This window comes from Melitaea cinxia, chromosome 16, assembly GCF_905220565.1.
Source record: "Melitaea cinxia chromosome 16, ilMelCinx1.1, whole genome shotgun sequence".
Taxonomy (NCBI): Eukaryota; Metazoa; Arthropoda; class Insecta; order Lepidoptera; family Nymphalidae; genus Melitaea; species Melitaea cinxia.
The window spans coordinates 15,555,427-15,574,252 of record NC_059409.1 but is presented as its reverse complement, the minus strand read 5'-3'; positions in this window follow the sequence as shown (position 1 = coordinate 15,574,252).

Here is an 18,826-nt window from a genome sequence, read left to right as displayed (position 1 = left end):
TCAATCCAAGATACTACCCTCTTTCCATGTGAATGATATTTGTTGTCAGAGGAACCATTACGTGTTCTACAAACAATTATTATCAGTACAGATGCAAATATCTGCTCTAAGAAGGAAGCGAACACATGACCAAGGCTTAAAGACCTTCTTCCTGTATTAAATCATAAAGTTAGGATAGTTGATATTAAATTTAATTATTCATAAAATACCACAATTATAATTTGTAACCAATTAACATAGAAATAGTTTTCAATAAAGTCACAAAGTATGTTTTAATGTTGAGCAGCGTCTCCATCGGTTTAAAATAAAGATTGAATGAATACTCAACATTCAATCGAAATGGTCCTGTGGATGGAACATGACTGAATTGGTAAATCGATACCTACTATACGCTGGTATTTAAGTACTGAATTTGCCTTTAAAATACATCTTCTCAACTGTAAAGACAGACATTGTGGAAGAAAGTGCGTCTTTCGGAACAAATTCTATGTTTTTTTATCGCCTAATGAAACAAGATTGCTGATCAATTCTGGTTTCTATATTCAAAAGTGGTTCGTTTTGTTCACAATATAATTATATCTATTTTGAAACAAAGAGAAACTTCCGAATTCGATCGACAAGTAAACGATAACTAAGCATTAAGGCTTAACTCCAAGACAACTCCACAGATCTCATTCATATTAAAATAAGACTACACATCAAGCACCAACTTTCGAATTAAAAAAAGAATCATAGAAATTTGTACATCCAGTAAAAACTTGTGTGGTGAGATACATAAAATTTACAGCCAAATTGTGATCCTCTCCCTTTTTTTAAACTAATAATCACAGATTTCGGAGTAGTGGTCGCTGCGACTGGCTGATGCATTAGTTTCTCTTTTTTTTGATATCGGTTAAAACATATTAAAAATATTGTGCATTAGAAGACATAGTTAAACAAGCCGATGACATAAAAAAAGCATGCCTAACAAGACAAAAGAAATTAGGTTAGTTAATTATTATAATGAAATTTTTGTTTGCTGAATTGCACCAGAGACTTGGTCCAAGTTTGTAATCTAAAAATGAATTATTAGAAAAGCCGTGGCTCCTCGCCTTAAAGGAAGTCATAAACCTGAATCTAATAATAAGTAATATTAATTTCCTAGTTTGGAAATTACGAAACTAATTTCATTAATCTTAACACGTTTGGTTCGCATGAAACAAACCATAAACAGTTGAGATGAATATTAAATAGGTGCTACATTCGCGGTAGAAATCCCATGGGCACACCAAAGTAGTTTATTAGATGTCAATGACTTTACACAAGTTACTTAGGTTAAAATGAAGGGCCTGGAAAATACTTCAAACTCCACCTTAGATTTGAAGAAGATCATCATCATCATTTCAGCCTATCACAGTCCACTGCTGGACATAGGCCTCCAAAAATTCACGCCAAAAATAGCGTGAGCTCATGTATTTTGCCCATAGTCACCACGCTATATTCTTCGGGATATATATATATATATATTACACCCTGACTCGGGGAGGGAATCGAACCCACAACCCCCGGATCTGAAAGCAGTCACTACAAATTGCGTTAACGGGCTAGTCAAAATTCGAGGATAGGGTCGGCTACGCGTTTGCGATGCTTCTGGTGTTGCCAAAGTCTATAAGCCACGGTAATCACTTACCATCAAGCAAGCCGTATGCTTGTTTACCGACTAGTTACAATTAAAAAAAAGTTTTTTCAAAATGACGCTTGAAGTTCCACCTGTATCTATCGGCATTTTGTGATCCTAAACCATATAAAAAAATGATCGGCAATTAAGAACGAGGTTAAGCAAAAGAACGGCTATTACTGCCCTATAAATAAAATATAAATTTTAATAAGATTTCCACTGGAAGCCTTCAAGTTCTCCAAGCGGTCGTGACAAAAATACAAAAGTCATTTATCAAGGTTGTACGAAATTACTTGAAACCCAGATGTTAATATTTATTTCAAAATTTCAAATTAATCGGACAATTAGATTTGGTACAGATTGATTGTGGCAGTCGGACAATCAAGTCTATTGCTGTTTTCAAAGTTCAATTTGAATATTCGGAAAGTTACTAAAGCAGTTATTTAACAAATGATCAGTGGTTGTAATATAATTATTATAATAAATTATTCATAAAACAGTTCTACCACAATTACGATTATGAAAACAAAAAAATATTTTAGGGTAAAGGTTTTTTAAGAGCGAGGTTGTATATTTTTATTATTTTAATTACTGATTTTTAACCGTAAATTATTTAAATATAATAAAAAAAGTGTGTGTGTGTGTCTGTGTGTGTGTGTTTGTGTGTGTGTGTGTGTGTACTTGTGTACACAAATAAGAAGTTATACTTTATAGGCTAGCTAACTCACGTTGCTAAATGTTTCTTCGTAAACCAGCTAACTTCTGGTGTCGGCTTTGTTTTCTGACGGTGTGCGCGCGCATCGTAATTATTCACTCTCATCATTTTTCCCTAACACGCCAAAAGAAGAATGACTTCAAAAATATTTACCTGAGTAATCAATAATACGTATCTTAAAAGAAGTCTAATCGTAAATAGAGGTATGTGAAATTAATGCAGGAGTCAAAGAAATTGGTTAATACACTGCTAGAGAGAAAGCAACCAGTTTGTAGTGTCCTAGCTGTTTGCGTCTTATTTTTATGTGTTATGTGTATTTTTGTGTGTTTCTGAACTCTTCATACAAAATTAAGCCTTATTGATTTATTATTTCACGTTTGCTTTAACAATATCCCTAAAAAACTTTACAGCGAAAACATTATCCCATTTACAAAGTTTATTCGTACTTAAAAAAATAAAATGTTCTACGCTTGAAAACATCAGCGTTAAAATTCGAAAATTACGAGTTTTTTTAGTATTTAAAATATTGTCGATCAAGTGAGAAAGGCCAATTTTTACACAAATTTTACGTACCCAAGAGTGCGCTTTTCAATAATGAAATTTTATAGGCGTAGCTCATCACAATATACGTAAAAAAAGTACTGAAACTTCTACATTTTGTGCGTTAATTATTTTTATTTGTAGGACGCAATGTTAGATAGCTGCTGAAGTTGGATATTTATGACGTCACATTGCTATACATGGATTGTCATCCTAACTAAACGTGTATAATATTACAGCTTAATCGGGTAAAGCTATGCTTCAAAATTGAGTTGCAAGATTACATCCTAACAAACATTCATACATACATACATACATGCGAGGTAAATAAAAGCTTTTGGAAAATAATTAATTTCAAGATTTATTTTCTTTGATAAAACACATCACATAATATGTTCTGCGAAGTATTTCACGAATTCGCAATAACAATATATGACACGTATAAAATTAATATTCAATGAAATTTTAACTTACGAATCTCGTAACTATTGGAACACGAGATAAAATATTCATAAAAATTCAAGGTCTATAAATATTTTTATTTTACAGTTATAGCTAGTTAAAACTAGTGTCTCATATCTGATGTTTCCTATACGTAAAATTTTATGTAACTTTATAAAAATATAGTATTTTATAACAGTAGTATTTTCATCTATATCTCCCATCTTCTATATTCATAAAAAATAATCTCAAAAATATATAGACACGCATAATCTCCAAACGACCAACTTGGATGAGTCGTTATTAATGACTTTATTTCACAAGTCAAATTACAATCGTCTACTTAGTAAATATGTTAGTATATAATTATATATATATATATATAATTATGTATATGTATTTGTATATATGTGTGCTGTGTGGCTACGGCACCAAAGAATATAGCTAGTCCCTCTTTTTTCGTAGGTGACGTAAGAGGCGACTAAGGGATAACAAGGTTCAATTACCACCTTGAACCCTTAGAAGCCTACTGATGGCGGGATAACCATCTACAAGACGAAGACGGGCAGAAGCGTCTTAGGTGCGACAAAGCCAGCCCTGCGGTCACCAAACCGCCTGCCAAGTGTGGTGACCATAGGCAACACGCATGAGTTCATTTTTGGCGTAAACTTGTGGAGGCCTATGTCCAGCAGTGGACTGCTATAGGCTGGAATGATGATGATGATGATGAATGCTACTTAAAATATGTATTTATGTAAGTTAATCATAATTTTAACATATCTGAATAAACATCAAATATTAGATTTAACAGATTAAAATTTATAAATAATGCTGCTGACTTGATTATTCTAACTTTTTTATATTTTCTAAAGATCCAATTCGGTCTTAACTAACTTAACAACTTAAAAGGGACCCATAATTAAAAAATAATAATACAAAAAGCCATATAAAGTTAATTTAACAACAAAAAGAAGCAATTAGTCTGAGAAAAGTTGAAAATAAGTGGGATTCATTCTATTTTTATGTAATTTACACACAAATAGTTGTAAAATAAAATCATTTAAAATTAAAATTACACATATTTTTCTTTCCTAGGCGCCTTATTAATTAATACAAGCTATACCCGTGCGAATAATTCACGCTAAAAAAGTATATTAATTATCAGTTATTACAAATTACAAAAAAAAAATATACGTGAGTTGATTTGAAATTTATTGAACAAAAAATTAACCGCCCGTCAATCATGTTGACGTTGTTTCAAAATTAAAGCCGTCTTATATATAATTTAAATAATTGATTAATTTACAAAAAGAAAAGCGAATAGGTATATATTTTTTTTGTTGTTGGTGCCGGTATAGCAAACAGTTATCTATAAAATGATATATAATTGATGTGGATATTTCACCCTATCACACCCCTGATAACTCACATGATGATGTATGTATTTATATTATTACCAAAATTATGTGTGCATGTTAAAATCCATCAAGCAGCTTAGCCTACAGAGCGTGACAAGAGCAATTTAGGGAGACCATCATTCCACAAAATTATAACCCTTCCGCTATCGGATCGATCGATTGATTCCATGTAGTAAAACGATTGTAGATTAATCCACCACGCTGCTTTAGTGCGAGTTTGCGGATATATTTTCTACTATGAGTGATGATTGATATCAGATATTTATGATAACAACCGGGACCGACGGTTTATTGTACTCACCCACAAGGACAGATATCCAAACTGGAAAGAAATATTTGTTCAAATATCTATCCCGACAGGAATCGAACCCGTAAACCTTCGGCGTTTTAGGCCACTACACGCACCACTACACCTGAGGTTCTGTCCGATAAGAACAATTAAAGAAATTATTCCATCTGTGATGGAGCACTATTTTTTATTCACATGTTGACTGACCCGCATACTGAATTGAGTCCTATCTAACGCAACTAGTGAACCGTCCAATAAACTGAGTATAAATATATGGGTGTTAAGGCTATTTACGGTCCAGTAACCGTTCTGTGGATAACTATTGTATTCCTACTACAATTTGATTACGTGATCTGTAATTTTGTAAAGTTTTCGCTTTGTAACAAATTCGTGTTTTTATCGGTCACATTATTTCATCAGTTTGCACCGTCACATATAAACTAATCACTAAGCGTTTATTGTTTTGGAATCTAACCAGGATCATTTTAACCGACTTCGAAAAAGAGGAAGTTCTCAGTGCAACTATATTTTTTATGTGTATTTTTTTTTTTGCCAGGTGTACTTATTTTGATCAAAAGCCGGTACTGCTGGCCTGTCATGTGGCCCTGTTTGAATTTGATTTAGATTTGACTAGTATTTCTAAGTTATCTCTGATAACCCGCATTCACTACTGAGGTAGGACACAACAGACTTCGCTGGAGGGATCCTGTTGCCTGCAGATCCGGGACCCTCCAATTAAAGCAGCTGAAGGCTCCCGCAGGAGTTTCGTCGGTAGTGCGACCCCAAGTGTTAAAGCCGACATACGGTCTAGGACTGCCTACCCGGACGTCCTGGATATCACCCGTAAATGGGTTCTCCTGCGATACCAAAAAAAAGGACACAACAGGATATCCTGCTCAAAATTTGGAGTAGCCCTTTTGGGGAAGTATCTCAACCTTACAGAAGATCGGAGCTAAATAGCACTGCTCTCAAGGAGGAGGTATTATTCCTTTTTTGAGTAAGGTGGCCAGAGCTCCTGAGGTGGGTCGAGGCTAGGGTTGGCAATGCGCTTGCGATGCTTCTAGTGTTGCAAGTGCCTATGCTTATAACAGCTGACTGATATATGTAGCTACATATTTGTTTTTGAAGTAAAATTTATTTGGGAGTTGCTTGGGAATGCGTGGCGAGAGCTTTACTAAAAGTGTGATCAAGCGAGGTGACCGGAAGTGTTGAAATGGAAATATATGTTAGGTGGAGCTATAAAGGTTTGATTCAAATTTAAATTTCATTCCGATCTGAAAACAAATTTTGGAGTAATCTTTGATAATGCATATTTACTTAACTAATTTTTCGTCTATCTACGTTGTATTACTTGTCGGTACAGTTAAAGTAGGGTTTTTTCGTTTGCCTGCAAACACAATTATTTTAATATATTTTAGTCAATTAAACGCAGAATATAGTAAATAACCTACGGCTCGGAAAAGTTTATTTGTCTGTTTTGTTGAGTTTACATTATATAATTATGTACCTTATTTTAGGACAATGTATTTGTAATGAAGACAAAAATTATAATTATTTATTTTATTAAATTGAATATTTATATGTTTAGCAATAACTTACAAATTGAAGTATTTTTTATATTACTTTTTTTGAATTTTTAAACTTAAAAGAAAGGCAAAATTAATCGTGCTTGACATATTTAACAGAATAAAAAAAAAAGGAAACAGTAAAGCACACAATAATAGGGTTAGTTTAAAAGTACTTGTCAAATCTCGCTCTTATTTTAAATGTGACTACGTGACAAGAATGTTTTCAAAAAAAAAATCATCAAAATCCGTACATCCAGATGAGATAACACGTAGAAAAACAAAAAGAATAGAATCGAATTGAGAAACTTATTGATTTTTATGAACACGACTGAAAAGACTTATGCTGATTATTAAGAGATTTAGAACTTTATTGTTCTTATAGTCAATGAATAATTTTCCTACATTAAGAAATAGGTCAATGCCCAGCAGTGGGATATTACAGGCTGAATCGTCTACAATCGTCCACAAAAGAAACATTAAACGCAGTTTTAAATACAAAATTAAATCATCAACAATGTAAACTAAGTTGGTTTCGTCTTATAAATTGTGATCGTAAGACCCGAACATTCCCGAATGTTAAAAGTTCATTACATATACTATATAATGTGGCTTTAACTTTATTAGATATACTCGTAATCGGTATAGTCGAATAGAATAGTGTATTGATAGAAATTTGTATTCTATTTATTTCATTATGTATATTTTTGACAAGCGATAAATTGTTTTGTTTTTAATTTACAATTTTTGACGTGGCAACGTGTAATAAATCGACGAACACCAGCAGCACGAAAAAGAATGACTCATTGTCCCGTTACGCTCATTGTACGCTTGCACCGCATCTATCTCTGTTCCACTCGATTGGCCTATGCGTCTGAGGAGATGTTTTGTTATGATGTTGTCACGTTAAACTATCGTCCGTAAACCAACTTTAGATTTATCTTTTAGTTAGACACGTACAGGTTAGATAAGTAATTAAATATTACACTCGCGACCCTCATACGGCCCGAGTGGGTCTAGTATCGAGGTCTATAAGCACATAATTATGACAAAATCCCAAAAATCCAGGCCTTATTTATTTATTTATTTAACAATTTATGTATGTACACTAGGATAGCAAAAGGAAATAGCTCTTATAAACAATGCTGGTACAAAGGCACTACTTATCCCCATGATGGAAACTCTTCCAGTAGTCCTGCCACAGGAAACTTATAAAGCAGTCGCAAAATTAGCGTGTACAATCTAAACATATTGAGAATAAAAATATAGTATATAATAAATACATGACGCCGCGTTGGCGCAGCGGTCACAGCCATGGATTGTACCTGTTGCGCTGGCGGTTGCGGGTTCGATCCCCGCACATGACAAACATTTGTATTGGCCATACAGGTGTTTGCCGTGGTCTGGGTGTTTGTGCAGTCCTAGTGGGTCTCCCCACCGTGCCTCGGAGAGCACGTTAAGCCGTCGGTCCCGGTTGTTATCATGTACACCTGATAGCGATCGTTACTCATAGTAGGGAATATATCCGCCAACCCGCATTGGAGCAGCGTGGTGGATTAAACTCTGATCCTTCTCCTATATGGGAAAAGAGGCCTATGCCCAGTAGTGGGATATTACAGGCTGAAGCGATAATAAATACATAATTAAAATCTATAACTCTTATAGAAATAGCCACTATAAAGTATAAGGGAACCAGCAACTGCTAGCCTTAAAGCAAACATCCAACCATTATGAACTAACTTTTAGTTACTAATTAAGCTATGCTTTTGAACACGTCGTTTTAATTTATACAATTTGACTGGTCAAAAGGCATGTTCGTACACCAGTCATATCCTATCTATAAAATTCCATATTTTAGCCATAGCCATGACTGCGATGGATTGCTGGTTTCTAACACGAATATAAGTACATTCAGGCCAAAGATGGGCAGCAGCGTCTTCGGCGTGACAAAGCCTGCGGTCACCAACCCGCCTGTCCAGTGTGGTAACTATGGGCAAAACACATGAATTTGCGCCATATTCTGCGCAAACTTGGGGAGGCCTATGTCCAGCAGTGGACTGCAATAGGCTAAAGTTATGTGAAGTGATAAGTACATTGCAGTAATAGAACGTGAATGTTAAATATTCATTTGATTTGCTTAACAAGCAACATCAATGAGCTTATCTGGAGGAAATCGTCCAGATGAGATAGGAAAAATATATTGGTACATTATTTATTATGTATATTACCGATACTTAAATCTGTACTTAGTGAAGGAAAATAAGCGTTAATTATGTATAAAAGTTCGATTATATTGATAACTAGCTGTGTCCGCGACTTTATCCGCGTGGAATTTAACAAAATAGTTCTTGTTCAGTTCGAAGAGTAGCAAAATAAATAAATTTCTAAAATACAATTGCCTCAGTTACTCCTTATTACATCAGCTATCTGGCAGGGAAAGTCCTATAAAGATCGGTCCCGCTGGTTCAGAGATTAGCCGGAACAAACAGATAGACAGACAAATAAAAATTGTAAAAAAATGATATTTTGGTATATGTACCGTGTGTATTACAATATCACAGTTGGCACTGACTAACAAACGCTCTGGTGAAGTAGTGCGAGTTGTTAGTTAAAACATCGACGGTTTGCGGGTTCGAATCCCGCTCAGGAAGGATATTTGGTATTTGCAATAATTTTCCGGTTCGGATATCTGTCCTTGTGCACCGTGCCTCGGAGAGCACGTTAAGCCGTCAGTCCCATTTGTTATCATAAATACCCGATAGCTATAGTTACTCATAGTAGGAAACATATCCGCAAACCTGCAATGGAGCAGCGTGGTGGATTAGGCTCCGATTCTTCTCCTACATGGAGAGTGAGGCCTATGCCCAACATTGGGACGATACAGGCTGAATGCACTGACTTTGACTTTCGTTCCGGAGCGTTGAATTTGACGGAGGGAGGATTATATATATATATATATTTATATATATATATATATATATATATATATATATATATATATATATATATATATATATATATATATATTGTTTATATTTTTATTCATTTAATATTAATACCAACAAGATTTACATGTCGTATTTTACACATATTATGTATAAAATATTATTTGTATATTTAACAAAAAAATGGCCTTGGCAAAATACTGCCATTATTTGCCAAACTTCGAAAGAGACGACCGCTTATGTATTTATTTATTTATATAGAAAGATAACATACACATATACATAGTATACAGTGGTTTCTATCATTCGTATGTAGTTAAACACAGAATATCTTACACTATACACCACACTTATAGGCTAACTCAGCATGCAATACACTTTAAACAGTTGTTCTGAAACTTATACTAACAATAAATATTTATCTTATGACAAATTAACTCATCAATAAAAGTATAATACAAACTATAAAAAACAGTACAACAATGAAAACCCGTGCCATTAGTGTATTCTACTAAAAACAACAAAACTTAATAATATACAAAATTTATATTTCAAAGTCGACTGTACTTAGATCAGACTGGCTTACTTTAATGCGGACGCAGTAAAAAGGGATCGATTTAACACCGGGATAAGATCCCGGTGTTATGGCGCTTAATTAAATACCATGGCAAGAATGTTCGCCGTGGATGTTAATGACTACACTTTTCATACCTTATATAATATTGTTTTATAATTAAGCCCTACTTAATAATTTTGTATTATACTAAGATAATTAATATAACATTATTTTTTTTTATTTATTTACTAGCTGTGCCCGTGAGTTCGTCCGCGTGGAATTTAATAAAAAAGCTATTTAGCATGACTTGATGTACCAACATGTCTTATTGGTAAAACCCTTTGAGTAAGCTTATGATTGAATTGTAAAGAAAAATTTATTATATATATAATTTGATAAAAGAAATTGTAAAGCAATATCCATATAAGCTGCGTGGCTACGGCAATAAATAATATAGCCACCTCCTCTCTTCCCGTGGGTGTCGTAAGAGGCGACTAAGGGATAATAAAGTTCTACTACCACCTTGGAACTTATAAAGCCGACTGATGGCAGGATAACCATCCAACTGCTGGCTTTGAAATACACAGGCCGAAGACGTAGCAGCGGCTTCGGTGCGACTAAGCCAACTCTGCGGTCACTAACCAGCCTGCCCAGCGTGATGACTATGGGCAACACACATGAGTTCACGCCATTTTTGGCGCGAACTTGTAGAGGCCTATGTCCAGCAGTGGACTGCGATAGGCTGAAGTGATGATGGTGATACATTGCGTTACTTTCCTACATAATAAAAAAAACTTTTCTTCACTTTCGCCCACACAATGGCATCTAAAATAAGTGATAGCATCTCCTCTTATATAAGACAAATACATACAAACTTATGTTCATAGAAACTAGATCCAAAGGAAAACTGAAAACAATAAGAACTACTATACAAAAGTTTCACGTCGATCTGTTAAGTAGTTTTTGAGAGAAATCAGTAAAAGCGAACAATATAAATCACCTATTATACCGCGAAAAAGTTTTTTTCTAAATATACGGCTTTAAGACAATAGGCATCTACAGATTATAATTATGTTTAAACGAAAAAAAAAACTGACTTCAATAACATCGACAAGTTATTTTAAGATTACTCAAAATGTTGTCATCAGATCTCAATCAAATTTAAATAGGAAAAGACTAGCATCAGCTTTTGTTTAATTTTATTAATTTTCGATGTAATTGATTCCGTTTTTTTTTTTGTTTAAGAGCAAACACAATTATTTATTAACCACGAAGGACCTACGTAAACGCCATGTTAATAAAACGAAATTAGGTAGTTTCGCTAATTAACGCCCCGAGAAGCAGTAGCTGTTTATTAGTAGTCAGTTCTTAAGGTTGAAGTCACGTTGCCAATAAGTACCTACGTATAATTTCCTTGTACCCGACAAGGAAATTATAGTTGAAATAATTTTAATATTAAACAGTCTGTACTATAAAAATGTTTATATTATATTTTCAAATTACAATACCCTTATCAATAATTTCTCTATTGATAAGGTTGCTTAAGGAGACCACTACTAGTGATAATCTGTTTTATTTTTGTAATTTTTTTTGAGTTTATTGGATTTTTATAAAGGCCCCTCGATATGGAAAAAAAAAACATGAGTAGTCCAACCTACTGAACGAATAACCTCGTTACGTTTCTCGTAACGCCATCTATCGGAAATATGAACTCCTAAGAAAACGTCGTCTTTTGAGTTTTTTCTAATAACGCCATTGATTGATCGATAGATAGCGCTATTTGATTCGTTAATTTACTATTTGATATGGTATTCAATCTTTTTCTTAGACTAGTAAGCCTTTTTGTGCCTATTTAGACAGTCGACCTGAAGGATAAAACTCCAGTCGTACGTCAGAGCTGACACTTACACTTTTTAATTCGGAATCAAAGTCGATTTGGAATGAAGATTCTGTAGAAAAGAATCGCCAAGAAACTCCGCAGTTACTCTTCAAAAATGCCTACATGTGTGTACTAATACTAGTGTTTGAATTTTTTTTTATTTACATAATTTATATTGAAGGAAGTCCTCCTGAATAATTTTTTAACAGGGAGACGTCAGCAATTACAATGTCACTTTTTTTAATATTATAATCTTGACTAGAACTTTATATAAAATACTTTCAATGTTTATAGCCCGACACCTCGAACAAGAATTAATCTAGCGCGGCCGTCGCGCTGTATTTAAAGCGATAGACACCGTACCAAACATGGAAACATCGTTCCTTTTTCGTAAAATCGAACGATATAATATGGACATGTCGTCTCATATTTCACCCATTTTCGTGCATCACGAAAATAGGTTTTATACGGTCACGCGCTCGCTTGCCTCGTGCTGAGGTAATAATATAATTATTATCTACATGTATAAACAAACAGATTTAAATACGAATTGTACAATGTAATATCACGTTGATACAATTTATGAAATAAAGTAGAAGAAACTGATAGAAACGTGTTTTTGACATCGGAAAGTGCCTCGCGGCGACATATATTTATATTATAGAAAAAAGCAATTCCAAATACGAGTTTCTCAATCTTGTCACAAAGAAAATTACTAGTTCTACATGAAAATTTGGTATGTGGAAAGTTTTGTAGCCAATAGAATCTGCTATCAATTTGCCATTCAATTTGCACAAAATTTATCTAACAGCATTATTTCGTCTATTTGAGGAAGACTGCAGGCAGTAAAGTCATAATAACTATAAAAAAAAATGAATACGAACAACGAACACATACACAAACGAAGAGTGTGTTCTTTGTGTTTAAATGAAATAAGGAAAATGACTTCTAGCATAGTAGGAGAACTAAAATCTAAATACTGAAGAATCATAAATTGGTAATTTAGCTGTGTATAAGTAAGTCATTTAGAATTTGTTTATAAAAAAAAATAGGAAAATTTTATTTAACAAAAACAAGTATTCGTAATTTATTTGCAAATACCTTTCTCCTGAAAACAAAAATCATTTCACTCGAAACACAATTTACATTTTAGAATCAACACCAAATTTATTCAAATCAAAACGAAAATTTCTAAAATTATAAACCGTCTTACAACAATAAAATGTTTATAAATACTTAATCCGAGCTTCAATCTACCAAATCCGTATATAATTACAGTGTTATCCGATTTTAATCAGACTTCAGAACCGGCGGAATTTTCAAGTATAAATAATTTGTTGTTAAATTTCAAACCGCGGTCGTATTGGACGCGATAATTAAATCAAGATATATTTGTACGTTGAAAGTTTGTTTCGGGTCGCAAACATTTGCTTTCTACATTTTTAATCCGAGACTTGTTATTGAAAATATTACGAAGTGTATAAACTTTGGGTCATGTTTAATTAGGTTATTTCGATTATAAACAATAAGGTACTTTACTTTATTATTTATTAAGTTTTATGAGTGTCGGTAACTTTTCTGTCTGTTGATTTCAATGGCTACTACATTATTGAGTCCCTAAATGCTGTGTGGTTACGGAATTAAGAATAATGCCACCCCCTCTCTTTTCGTGGGTGTCGTAAGAGGCGACTAAGTACCTAGTTCTAATACCACCATAGAACTTAAAAAGCCGACCGATGGCGGAATAACGATATAACTGCTGGGTTTGAAATACACAGGCCGAAGACGGGCAGCAGCGTCTTCGGTGCGACAAATCCAGCCCTGCGGCCACTAACCCGCCTGCCCAGTGTGATAACTATGGGCAAAACACATGAGTTCACTTCATTTTTGGCGCGAACTTGTGGAGGCCTATGTCCAGCGGTGGACTGTATTAGGCTGAAGTGATGATGATGATGAGTGATGAGTCCCTAAAAATAGTATTCCTTTGATCTATCAACAATAAATCATATCGTCGAAAAATCAACCCAATAAATCGTATGATTTAGAAGTCATTATGTATGAAAAATGTAATATAATACTATGAACTTTAGTTTTACAAAATATAATGTCACATATAAAAATGTGACATTATATTTTAGTTTCTTAATATATCAGTTTCACACAAATCAAAATGGCGTACTAAATCCTAGACTAAAATTTAATTATATGTAATAATTCATTTATATTGTTCTCCGAACGAACAGAGCTACTCTTAACTAACGTTTCCTTACAAGGCAGCGTAGTACGAAACTTGCAGGTAACAAACTAACAACGTGGTAGCAATGAATACGTAACGATAAACTACGATTAACAGAAACGGAATGGAAGTGGCATTGATGAAATTGTACTGAAACACTTTTTTTTTAACAGTATCCGCGTTAACTAGTTCTTTTTTCCAGAGTCTAAATCTTAATCTTTGGTAGTTTCATTTTTAACAATAATTATAATTTTAATTTGTAAGATGACGATTCGAAACTGCTTTTGTAGCCTGTTTGTATAAGTTATTTTTAATTTTGTTTAGCATATTAAACATTTCTTGTTTTGATGGATCGTATAACTTAATATATATCATTGTAATGAAACAAGTTTTCTATTCTATCGCGGTTTATAAGTTTTTTTGTTGCCCGATATTTTGGAAGGACTATTAATTTATTCCTTATTTGTGAAAAAGATAAATAAAATATGTAAAAACTAGTTGACAAGCAGATATTTATTGATATTAGATACTCATATTAGGTCTTGACTTATCTATAATATAAAAATGAGTCGCTGAATGTGTTGCTAAGCGCAAAACTCGAGAACGGTTGAACCGATTTCGCTAATTCTTTTTTTAAAATAATCCTTGAAGTACAAGGATGGTTCTTACGGAGAGAAAAATTCTAAAAAAAAAAAATTTAAATTTCCTGAAAAAGTCTTAAAACAACACTTTTCTATACTCCCATACAAAAGATTTGTGATAATACTTAAAAGTCAATTTGAACTTTAATACCATACGATAAAGTTTGTGTTAGGCGATACGAAGTTCGCCGGGTCAGCTAGTCACATAATAAAACAACGTGACGGTTTAATTTCCATCTCTCTTTTTCATAGGACCTTGCAATTGTCTTGTATACATTATATGAAGGCAAACATTTCTGCCCAGCGTTGGAATTAACAGTTGTTATAATTTAGTAACAATGCTGTAAATTTTAATGTGTATGGTCAAAGATTTTTTTAAGTATAACTTCTTTACGCACGCTTGATTTGGGAAGTAAGCTGGTGAATGTGTGACGAGAGCGTTACGAAAAGTGTGATCGGATGAGGCGAACGGAGCAAGAGAGAGGGGTGCAAGCGCACATTTTCTTTCTCTCTTTCTCACATAGCCAGTTACGTTTCGTATATCTAAAACACAGTGCAGGCCTTTTGTGCAGGCCTATGGCTGAAGAAATTTTACTACAGTCGTGTGGTCTAAAGCACACTCGTTTTTAAACACAAGTTGTTTTGCACATAATTCTTAAATTCTCTTCATGTTTTGATCAAGCCGTTTAGAAAGTCAATTCTCATGTTACTTTTTTATATGAGGGATAGTGAAATCTATAATATAAAAATGAGTAGCTGAATGTGTTGCTAAGCGCAAAACTCGAGAACGGTTGGACCGATTTCGCTAATTCTTTTTTTAAAATATTCCTTGAAGTACGAGGATGGTTCTTACGGAGAGAAAAATTCAAAAAAAAAAAAATTAAAATTTCCTGAAACAGTCTAAAAACAACACTTTTCTATACTCCCATACAAAAGATTTGTGATAATACTTAAAAGTCAATTTGAACTTTAATACCATACGATAAAGTTTGTGTTAGGCGATACGAAGTTCGCCGGGTCAGCTAGTTGTTACTAAATTTGAAACACAGTTTCCAGTAGAAAATTTAGTTCTAATTGTTATTTGTTTATTCTATTGGAATATAAAAATGGTATCATTCTTAATAACCTTTCTAGTGCAGTGGTGCTTGTAGATGCCTAAACACCGAGAGTTGATGGGTTTGATTCCCGCTCGGGATGGATATTTGTGTAAATTGTCTATCCTTGTGGGTCTCACCAACGTGCCTTGGAAAGTACGGTAGATTCTCGCTCCCAATTGTTAATCTCATATACCTGTTATTCATAGTGGGAAATATATTCACCAACTCGCCGTGGAGCAGCGTGTTGCGTGTGTTAAGAAAAAGAAAAGCTCAATATAAATAATAAACAATTTATAATATATTCATACTTTATTAATCTAAGAATTATTATCTGATCAGTGAAATTAAATACTTTTATCTTTAAGAAGCGTATAATGAATTAAATATCTTGTAACAATTTATCACTAATATTATTACATAAGTACTTATTCATTATAATTATATGTATAACATAACCAATACATAATAATACTTATCTTTTTCCCCGAGAGCTCCGCACCGGCCGACGTGTCAAACAAGAATCCCCAATCGAGTCCGAACACTCGTTTTATAGACGACGACAAAAAAGTATGGTCCTACCCACATGTTATATTATCAAATATTACATTTCTTTATTTACACTTTAGTATACACCAAACAAGAAATAAAATAAACAAGCAACATTAACAATAATAATGTGAAACAACTCTATAGACATACATACATTCCTATATAGATAGATACATTATAAATTAACTATTTCGTTACTTAATATAAAATAATCTGACACGTGCCTCACAGTGAGATGTTACAGGCTGAATCGATCGATCTTTTATGTGTAAGAAAATAAAACAAAACAATTTGAAATTAAAGCTACAGTTTAATTTAATATTCTAAGAAGCGATTCATTCCAAGCATTGATATGAAAAAAAAAGATTAATATAAAAATATGCCATTTATAAGCTAACTAATAACTGAGGTAGGGCACAGCAGGAATTTCTTGCTCAAAATATGGAGCAGCCCGACTGGGGTAGTACCTCGACCTTACAGAAGATCACAGTTAAATAATACTGCTTTCAAGCAGTATTGTGTTCCTGTTGGTGAGTAAGGTGACCATAGTTCCCGGGGGGATTGGGGATTGGGTCGGCAACGCGCTTGCGATGCTTCTGGTGTTGCCTTACCATCAGGAGAGCCGTACGCTTGTTTGCCGACCTAGTGATATTAAAAAAAAAAAAAAAAACTAAACAGCTTTCGCATTATATGACTCCAACCTAAACTCAAACATTTTTCATGAATAATTTCAGTCGAAACACGTTACTAAAATAATAATTTGTGCGATAACACATCCTTTAAGTTTACATTATTCATTAAATATGGCTTTTGAAGTTATAAATATTTATTTATGAGGTATTAGAGGATTTGAAATATGCTTTAAGTTCATTTAACTTGTTAGCTACGATCTATCATTACTAAGATCTTAGCTGATGTTGTTAAATAATTACATTAGTATCGAAAATGAAGGCCTATTTTTTAACCGACTTCACAAAAAGAAGAGATTACTCAATTCAACCGTATATATATATATATATATTATGTATGTTCGGGAATAACTTGTCATTTATGAACCGATTTTGATAATTCTTTTTTTGTTGGAAAGGAGATATCCATAGTGCAATGATAAGGAAACCAGGATCTGTTGATGGAATCTTAGAGAAATCGAGGGAAACCCTCGAAAATCGTAGTGTCTACTAGTGTGTTTGTTAATTTTTTTCGTCAACTTACCTTGTATTACTCGTCTATGTAATTGAAGTCAGTTTTTTTTTCGTTTTCGAGCATACACAATTATACCGGTTGTGGACACATTTTATCACTTTCATGTGTATATGATAACAAACGGGACAGACTACTTAACGTGCTCTCCAAGACACGATGGGAAGACCCAAAAGGACTACACACTAGGAACTGATTCCCCTCAATTAACAAACTTTAACTCGTAGATTTATATTCAAATAGAACCATGCAATAAATATAGTAAAATTCGGTGATGAAAAAAAAATAATGGACCAAAAACTTAGATCTTTTGGATATCAACATCTGTTAAATAGCGTTAAAACACAGGGTGGTTTGGCTTTTTGGATTTCCCCACCTCGCCTCGGAGAGCACGTCTATAGTAGGAAGTTGCTGTATGTAGGAAAATTAACTTCCAACCCTAGTAGTGTACTGGATTCCTCACTTCATACCCAAAACTAAAACATCCCATCAGTTCAAACGGTATCTGATTAATTTTCTGTTTGTATTATTTATTGTATTTTGCCCTTAAAATTTTATCATACTGTTTGAGTATTGCTTCATAACAATGTCGAATGAAATACTACACGTGTTTTACGCTCACTGTGGATCTATGACACATGTGCATTTCGTGTTGTATAAAGCATTGGAGAGAGATTTATATAATATGCATGCTTGTATCATCATTATCATCATCTCAGCCTATCAAAGTCCACAGCTGGACATAGGCCTCCAAAAATTCACGCCAAAAATAGCGTGAACTCATGTGTTTTGCCCATAGTCACCATGCAGAGCAGGCGGGTTGGTGACTGCAGGGCTGGCTTTGTCGCACCGAAGACGTTGCTGCCCGTCTTCGGCCTGTGTATTTCAAAGCCAGCAGTAAGATGGTTATCCCGCCATCGGGCGGCTTTTAAGTTCCAAGGTGATAGTGGAACTTTGTTATCCCTTAGTCGCCTCTTACGACACCCACGGGAAAAGAGGGGGTGGCTATATTCTTTACTACCGTAGCCATACAGCGTGCATGCTTGAATATTTTCTCGAAATATAATTGGCCCCAAGACTTCTGGCCATCTTACTTAC